Consider the following 8,073-nt stretch of genomic DNA (forward strand, 5'->3'; position numbering starts at 1 on the left):
ACTAGTTCTCTTCTGAGGGGAGCCTCAACAAGTAAGTTGGATATTCTCTGTTTGACCCCAAAGTAGAAATAGACCCAAAATATTAGTCTTCAAATGGCAGTATGTTCTGAACTTGTGAAAGTGCCAGTTAACTCCTGATGTTTTTATTCCTTACTGTTTGAAAGGAGCATTTCTTGGCTTTCTGGGGGAATTCAGTTATAGAAATTTATACAGTGCCGCCATTTTAACGTTTGCAGTTCCTGGTCATTCTGGTTTTTCCTTCAATACTGGGCCACAGAAGTTATAACATTTTTCTTTTATTCACTATCAGGCAGCATTAGGTCTAAGGCTCAAGGAGCTAATCAAGAAAATTTACTGTGCAGTGTGTCCCAGAACATAATTCTGAAGTTGAGGCTTAACTATCTAAGTCAATGAATTCCTTGTTGCCATCATATTTCTCCATTTCTCAGATTAATAAATGAAGTGCTATATTTTTTCTAGTGAACCGGCCCTCATCTTGCAGACCATGGATTGTATTTCCTGATGCTGACACAGATATTGGCTTGAGATACCATGAAGTGTAGGGAAGGAAAATCTTGGGGTAAAAAAGTTGTGAGGTATCTATAGTAAGATCATTATATATTTTCTTTTTTATCCATCAACTCTTTTATTAAAAAACATTAATTTTACTGTCTTATTCAGTTACACGCAAGCAGTTCTGAAATGTAGGCAGAGCCACATCATTCTTTAAAAAAAAAAAAAACCTTTTATTTATTTATTTGATACAGGGTTTCACTATGCAGCTCAGACTTGTAGTGATCCTCATGTTTCAATCTCCCCAGTGCTGGGATTACAGGTGTGCACCACCACAACACCACACTTGCTTTTGGTGGTCAGCATGGCATACAGTGCCAGGAATCAAACACAGGTCCTTGCACTTGCCAGGCAGACACTTAGACAGTCCAGCTATCTCCTCACCCCACATCTAGCTTTCACCTGCAGTCCTAGAGTAGGTCTCTGGCACCCCTGAAACCACTGCCAATCGCAAAATGCTCTTGGTAAACTATTCTTTGTTTAATTGCAGTAAACTTTTTTAATTTGATTGCATATATATTTTTTCTTTTTTCCTCATAATTTTATTGATAAGCAAATAGCAATGAGACAGTTTCAAATCAAATTGGGAGGACAGTTTCAATATTCAACACACTGCATACATTCTTCCCACTGGTTAATTGCTGTAAAACATGCAGACATGATATCTTATTTACAAACACCATCAGAACAAATCATTGTATTCATTAAGAGAATGTAACTATATATGTACCCTAACCACTTTGAATACACAGATACAAAATGCACATTCATCTGTATATCCTTGTTTTGTTAAGTTCCGTAATTTGAATATTATAGGTGTGTAAGTGCAGCAAAATATTCTAAAAGAGTTCTGTAGCCCATAATAGTATTGGGTCTTCCGCTTGACTGGCAATGTCAGAAATTGTTGACCTAAGTACCCTACAGCTCAACATAACAGCATGGCTTTACTTCTTATATTTCGTTTTTATACTTTTCTACTGGATGGTTAAGACCAAAGTAAAGCACGACCTATGCAACAAGAGTTGTAGCTTTTGGGTCTGATAAGGTCAGTGAAATCCCCTCAGGATTTATCCTGAGATCCTGTACCTCAGATTGTAGAACCTTTGTCAGTGTCACCCATGAGGATGAGTCATGGCCATTTCTTGGCCAATGTGCTCTCTGTGAAAGCCTGAGAGAATGTTTTCTCTCCATGTGATTCTTCTTAGGCACACTCTACTCACTATATATTTTCTTAGCAAATGGAAGATACATTAATGTAGCAAGTTGACTTGAACCTGCCAACCCCTGGGTACAATCCAATCATTATGCAAATGTGATCACCGCTCCTTTCGAAGTGATTCTGTGTGTGGCTTCTTATAGTGTTGGCTGTGGCAGCAGTAAAACTCAGTTGAAACAATGGGAACAAAGCAAGCTGTGACTGCAGTTTCTCTGGCTAGAGGGTTAGCAGGTATATTGGCCAGAAAGGATGCAAAAATTAAATTCAATTTCTTATTCATATTGTGCAACAGAAATTCACATTCTGGATGTTGCATCAGGAGGTGGTGCCATGTGTGAAGCCAGGGTGCCATGCTAGGAGCCACAAAGTGGGGAGTGAGGATGGTGAAGTTGGCTACAGCTCAGCCATGGCTCATGGTCGCAAGAAGCATCTGCAGTGAGTAGCAGTTCCAAAGAAAGCATTGGATGTTGCATAAATTGAATGATGTGCTTGCTCTTCATTCATTCACTGGTCACCATAAGCTGAGAGATTGTCTGCTGCTCATATTCTTCCTAAGGAACAGACTCAAGTATGCTCTGACAGGAGATGTAGTAAAGAAGATTTGCATGCAGCACTTCATTAAGATCAACAGCAAAGTCCGAACTGATATAACATATTCTGCTGGCTTTATGGATGTCATCAGCATTGACAAGACAGGAGAGCATTTCTGTCTGATCTACAACACCAAGGGTTACTTTGCTGTTCATTGGATTACATCTGAGAAAGCCAAGTACAAGTTGAACAAAGTGAGGAAGACCTTTGTGGGCACAAAAGGGATCCCTCATCTGGTGACCCACGATGCTCATACCATTCGCTACCCTGACCCTCTCATCAAGGTAAATGTTAGCATCCAGATTGATTTGGCATTTGGCATGATCACCAATTTCATCAATTTGACACTGATCACCTGTGTGTGGTGACGAAAGGTGCTAACTTGGGAAGAACTGGAGTGATCACTAACAGAAAGAAGTACCCTGGCTCTTTGATGTGGTTCTTGTGAAAGATGCCAATGGCAACAGCTTTGCAACCTGGCTCGCCAACATCTTCACCATCAGCAAAGGCAGGAAACCATAGATTTCTCTTCCACAAGGAAAAGGAATCCACCTCACCATTGCTGAAGAGAGAGATAAGAGGCTGGCAGCCAAACAGAGCAGTGGGTGAAATGGTCTCTAATGGTATGTTACAAAGGCCTATGTTTAATAGAAAATAATAGAACATGATTAAAAAAAAAGACATTCACATTCTCTTTCATCTAATTTTTTTTACTAAAAGCAATCTTCAATTCCAGATTTTACCAACCACACTAGCAAACTAGTTAAACCTTAGAAAATTAATCCATATATGAGTAATTGCCTCTATGTCAATGAATTCTTAGTGTTACATTTTACTCACCTAGTTTAATAACGTCGAGTTTTTTTCTTACCTTTTCTTCTGTTTCCAGCTGGATGTATCAGCTTGATATTGTGAGTTCTGCAGTATGAAGGGCTGCTACTTTGCTAAACATGAATGTCACTCTCAAGATGGAGGCAACAGGAGTAGTGGGAAATCCAGGAGCATCCTTTTCCAAGAGAAAATATTTGGGATTAAATCATTGCATGCATGGTCTCCAGAAAAACTGAAAAGTTCTTACCTACAAACAAAAAAACTTTCTTTGCTGTGAGAAGGGCTCAGAGGATAAGAAATTTCCAGGCATTAACCTTGTGAACCCAGCTAATCCTATCCAATATGTATATCATATCACATCTCAGATGATCCTGGTTCATGATTGCACTATTCCCCTGCTAGGGCTCTTATTTTAATATATGAAGGTTGTTGAGATGTTTTATGCATTTTTTTTCTTATTGTTGTTGTTTTCATTTTTACTACTTCTATAGTCTGTGTTACTGCATTGTTTGACTTCTGGTGATATTATTTTAATTTGTTGTACATATTTCTTTCTTTTATATCATGCTTAAATTGAAAATTAATGGCACTTTATTGTCTGTGTCTTTCTGTTTCTCTTTCTGTGTCTCTCTCTTTCTAACTCTCCCTCTGTCTCTTACTTTCTGACTCTATCTCTCTCACTATCACTCTCTCAATACAAGTTCTATTGTGTACACTACATAAAGCACTGAAATGTAATTATTATTTTTCTTGCTACAAAACTGATTAAGCACCACAGTTACTCAGCATCTCAAAATCTTGTTCTGCTTCTATTACCTGAAAATAAAAGCCTCTGTACTAATAAGGTCACTGTACACCACTTACCATAGCAAAAGTTGTTTATTGTCTACAGAACAGCGGAAAATTCAGTTCCCAAAGTTTATATAGGAATCTCTGTGTTAAGATCATTGCTTTTAGTTAGAGTTTTAAGCAGTATGTTCTAGAAGCTGAGCCCAAAATTGAAATTGTGTTATGCTTCATTTGGCAAATACAACAAAAGGGCACCAAGAGTGAGAGGAAAGGGAACTGAAGCAGAAGACAGGAAACTCATGGTTAACCTTGATGATCAACTTGATTGGATTTAGGGATGTCTAAGAAATTAGTGTAGTACACTTCTGGTTGTAATGTTGAGTGTTCACCAAAGGAAATGACAGGTGGGACAGCAAACTGCTGGGAGAGACCTGTGCTGATTGGGGTGGAGCCATTCTGTAGGACAGGGGCCCAAATGGAACAAAAGCTTAAAAGGGAGGAACTTTGCTACTATGTGCTTCTTAAAGAAAGAAATTAGTGTGAAATTTGTTAATTCCTGGAGAAATGAACTTATAAGTGTAACTCGAGGGCCTCAGAGCCAATTACTTGATTTTCCATTAATTCTTATAGAAAAAAATATGTTCTATATTTGAACTCTTTGGTCATCAAACACAAATTTGGAATGAATTGAGTTCAGTAACTGAGGTATCTCTATAACTTAAAGCTTTATTTTTCCATTAACATGGAAGTGTTATTTTGTTGAATAACCACTTGTTTCATGGTGAATCCTTTCTTCTGCTAGGTTACAATTTCAATAAAAACAGGATACATGCTGTCTTTTCTCTCACATTTCCTTAGTGTGATGCAATGTTGTGATGATAAATATTGGCCTTAGCATATGAAAATCAAAAAAATTACTTAGGTCAGCTTTGTACTACCAACCAGATTGCATCTTCTTAAGATAAGATCTTAAAAACCTAGGACATTTTGTATTCTCTATTTTAAAATCTTCTCAGGAGAATGACACAGGCTATGTGACTAGGGGTCTAAACCTGAAATTTCTCCACCATTCATAGAATTTTTGTGAAAAGCAAGGGTTGAGTCGGGCTTCCTGTATAAACTCAGTGTAATAAGGAGTAGTCATAAGGCTGTGCTCCAAAGGGCTCTGTGTAGAAAGGTAGTTTGTTAAAAGTTAGGCCAAACAAGTGGAGGGGAGGGATCCTCTTCTTGTAGGCTATTCATTATTTTATACAAGTATTCAATAAACCATATTTTACATCTCAGCCTAGGATGTTTCTTAAGCCCACTTGTTTTAGGAGAAGATTGACAAGTGAAGTAACCTTCACATGAGAAACAGGTTGCTCCAGTTCTGAGAGGAGGAAAACAAAACAGTGTACTGTAAAGGCAGATAGTGCATAATTTGGTGCCTTGTAATTGTCCCTTTTTCTCTCCAGCAGGATTGTATTTTGGAGATGGTATATAATTAATAGTAAATATACTAATGGGAAAAACACAATTTTAATATAAACTCAGACTCTTGTACTTTCCAGGCAAGCGCTTATTCTACGGAGCTATCTCCCCAGCCCCTAAATGTGTACTACTTCTAATGTCATATAATTGTTGCTGTACTCTCACTCAAGTAAAGGTTTGTTTAAAAAAATAGGTAATAAAAGAAAACAAGAGACAAAAAATAGTCAGAGCATTGTCCTGCTACAATGTTGAATATGGTGAGATTTCTAATTATCTGTGTAAAAACTGGTAATTGTTTTTCCACATTCTATAGGATTTAAATTTAGAATGTTAATGAGCGTTGGAAAATACCAGTTTCATGTCATGTCTAAGGAATTTGATATTCAGATAGTGATGTTAAGCTCAACTGCCTTTGCTATAGGGTAATAATATCATTAAGCTTTTCTTCTGTATGATTAACAACTTAAGTTTTGAGACCAAATGTTAGAGAAAAAGATGGGCTACAAGATTAGTAAATATCTTGGCCCTAGCTCTTTAAGGTCAGCGAGGACTTAGGATATAAGAGAACTTTTACTGTAACATTCTGTAATTCAGTGGTGTTCCAAATTTTCTGATCAAGGACATTTTGGGACAACGGAGGAAAGTGATCAATGATATAGAGTGTGCCTAAAGAGACTCACATGGAGAGAAAACTTTCTCTCAGGCTTTCACAGAAAGCAAATTGGTCAAGCAATGACCATGACTCATCCACATGGCTGACACTGACAAAAGATCTGCAAACTGTTGAACATGGTTTCTGGATAAATCCTGAGGGGATTTGACTGACCTTATCAGATACACAAGTTACATTTTTAGTTATATGGGTCTTGCTTTAACTTGTTCTTAACCATTCAGCAGAGAAGTGTAACCATGAAGCATAAAAAGTGAAGCCATACCAGTAAAGAATTAAAGAAGCAAAATTTAAAATAAAAGGAAGAAAATTTTTGTTTTGTAAAAAAGAAGTTAGCTGCTCTCGAAGAGTATGGGGCAATGGGATGGTGAATGCTTCCAAGCCCTTGTTCCTGTTTTATTTCATTTTATTTCATTTCATTTTATTTTATTTTATTTTATTTTATTTTATTTTATTTTATTTTATTCAGGATGAGTGATTCTTGCCAGCTCTCATGTGAGTATCTATCTGGTAGTTGTCTCCTTATAATTAGCTCTATGACTACCTTTGATTTTAACCTGAGCACCTATGTCTAAATTCATTTTTGACTATTTGATTTGTTTTTGTTTTTTTGTGATGAGTGTGTGTTTGTGTGTGTGTGTGTGTGTGTGTGCATGTGTAAAACTTATAGAAAGGTAGTTTTCAGCTAATTATTAAGTAAAGGAGATATGTGTGTATTTGGTGTAATAATATAATGATGCTAAAGTAAGAATATACATATATGTATACATATTGGTGTGTGTGTCCTTACCATATTAAATAAGAGTATTTAGGTGGTCACTTCCTTGTATCCTCTGTGTTTCTTCAGAGGTGAGAGAGGGCTTGTTATTCTGCTTTTTTTATATCCCCTGTCTGCTTTTCCTTACTCTTTCTGATTAAATTCTTATGGTAATTGTGTTACCTGGAACCTTTCTAAATTTGGTATCCCTCTACTTTGTTGTTTTTCTCATTGTTCTAAATATAGAGTCTAATAGTAGGGGCAAAAGCTCCTTGTAGTAAGATATCCTATTAAATTTTAATAAAGCTTCTTTTCTTTACATTTCCTGGGAAATGCTTTTCCTTGCACCATGAAATTTAGTGCCAAATATCTAAGGATTAAAATGAGAGAAACATTTCCACATCCAGTAACTATACAAAAAGATGAATACACTGCCATTGTAATGGGGAAGACACATGGAAGCAGTGTCAGATTACAGGCAAACATGAATAAAAAATTCAAAGCTGAATGTCCTGTTCCATGAGACATCTGATTGTGTGGTGATTGGTAATATCACCCTGCAATCCTTCCTTGATAGATGTGTTATGAGTCACTCAGAATAGGAACCAGAACAGAAACCATATTGGAATTTACAGGAGCCATTTGTTACTGAGCCCAGAGCTGTCAGTCAGCTGTCATGCAGGAGAAGACTGAACAGTGCCTGGCTCAGGAAGCAGGGGGTTTTTAAAACATGGAACCACATGCAGTTCAGTAAACAAATTCATCATCTGACACAAAATAATGCTTTCAGGGTCAGTGTGACCATTACTCAACCCAAATTTTCTGGGGACATTGTTTAGTTTCTGGTTATCTGCACCTGAGTACACACAACCTTTCATAAACCAAGATTACAAGGAATTAAGCCCATTTAGTTCCCTTTTGAAGTCATGTGTGTAAGTTAACTTTGTTTACAAGAATTAGATTAAGGAGGAGAGGGAGACAGTTACTCATTGCTAAACAGCTTTGAACAGAGCGTGAAAACACATTGTTTAGACTAGATAAAAGGAAGCATAAGAGAAACGAATAGTTTTCCATAGCAAGATTCAGTTGCCCCATTACAAGAGGTACAGAGCACACTGGGTGTTTCCTACCATTATTCTTGTTGTTTATGTTACATTTAGGATTCAAATCCTGAGA

At 37.0% G+C, this 8,073-nt stretch overlaps 1 pseudogene; it reads left to right on the plus strand.

Annotated features, from left to right (window-relative positions):
* The first annotated feature begins 2,195 nt into the window (after positions 1 to 2,195).
* Positions 2,196 to 2,989, plus strand: LOC101570422 (annotated as a pseudogene).
* Positions 2,990 to 8,073: the final 5,084 nt, after the last annotated feature.

This window comes from Octodon degus, unplaced genomic scaffold (genome assembly GCF_000260255.1).
Source record: "Octodon degus isolate 3935 unplaced genomic scaffold, OctDeg1.0 scaffold00062, whole genome shotgun sequence".
NCBI lineage: Eukaryota > Metazoa > Chordata > Mammalia > Rodentia > Octodontidae > Octodon > Octodon degus.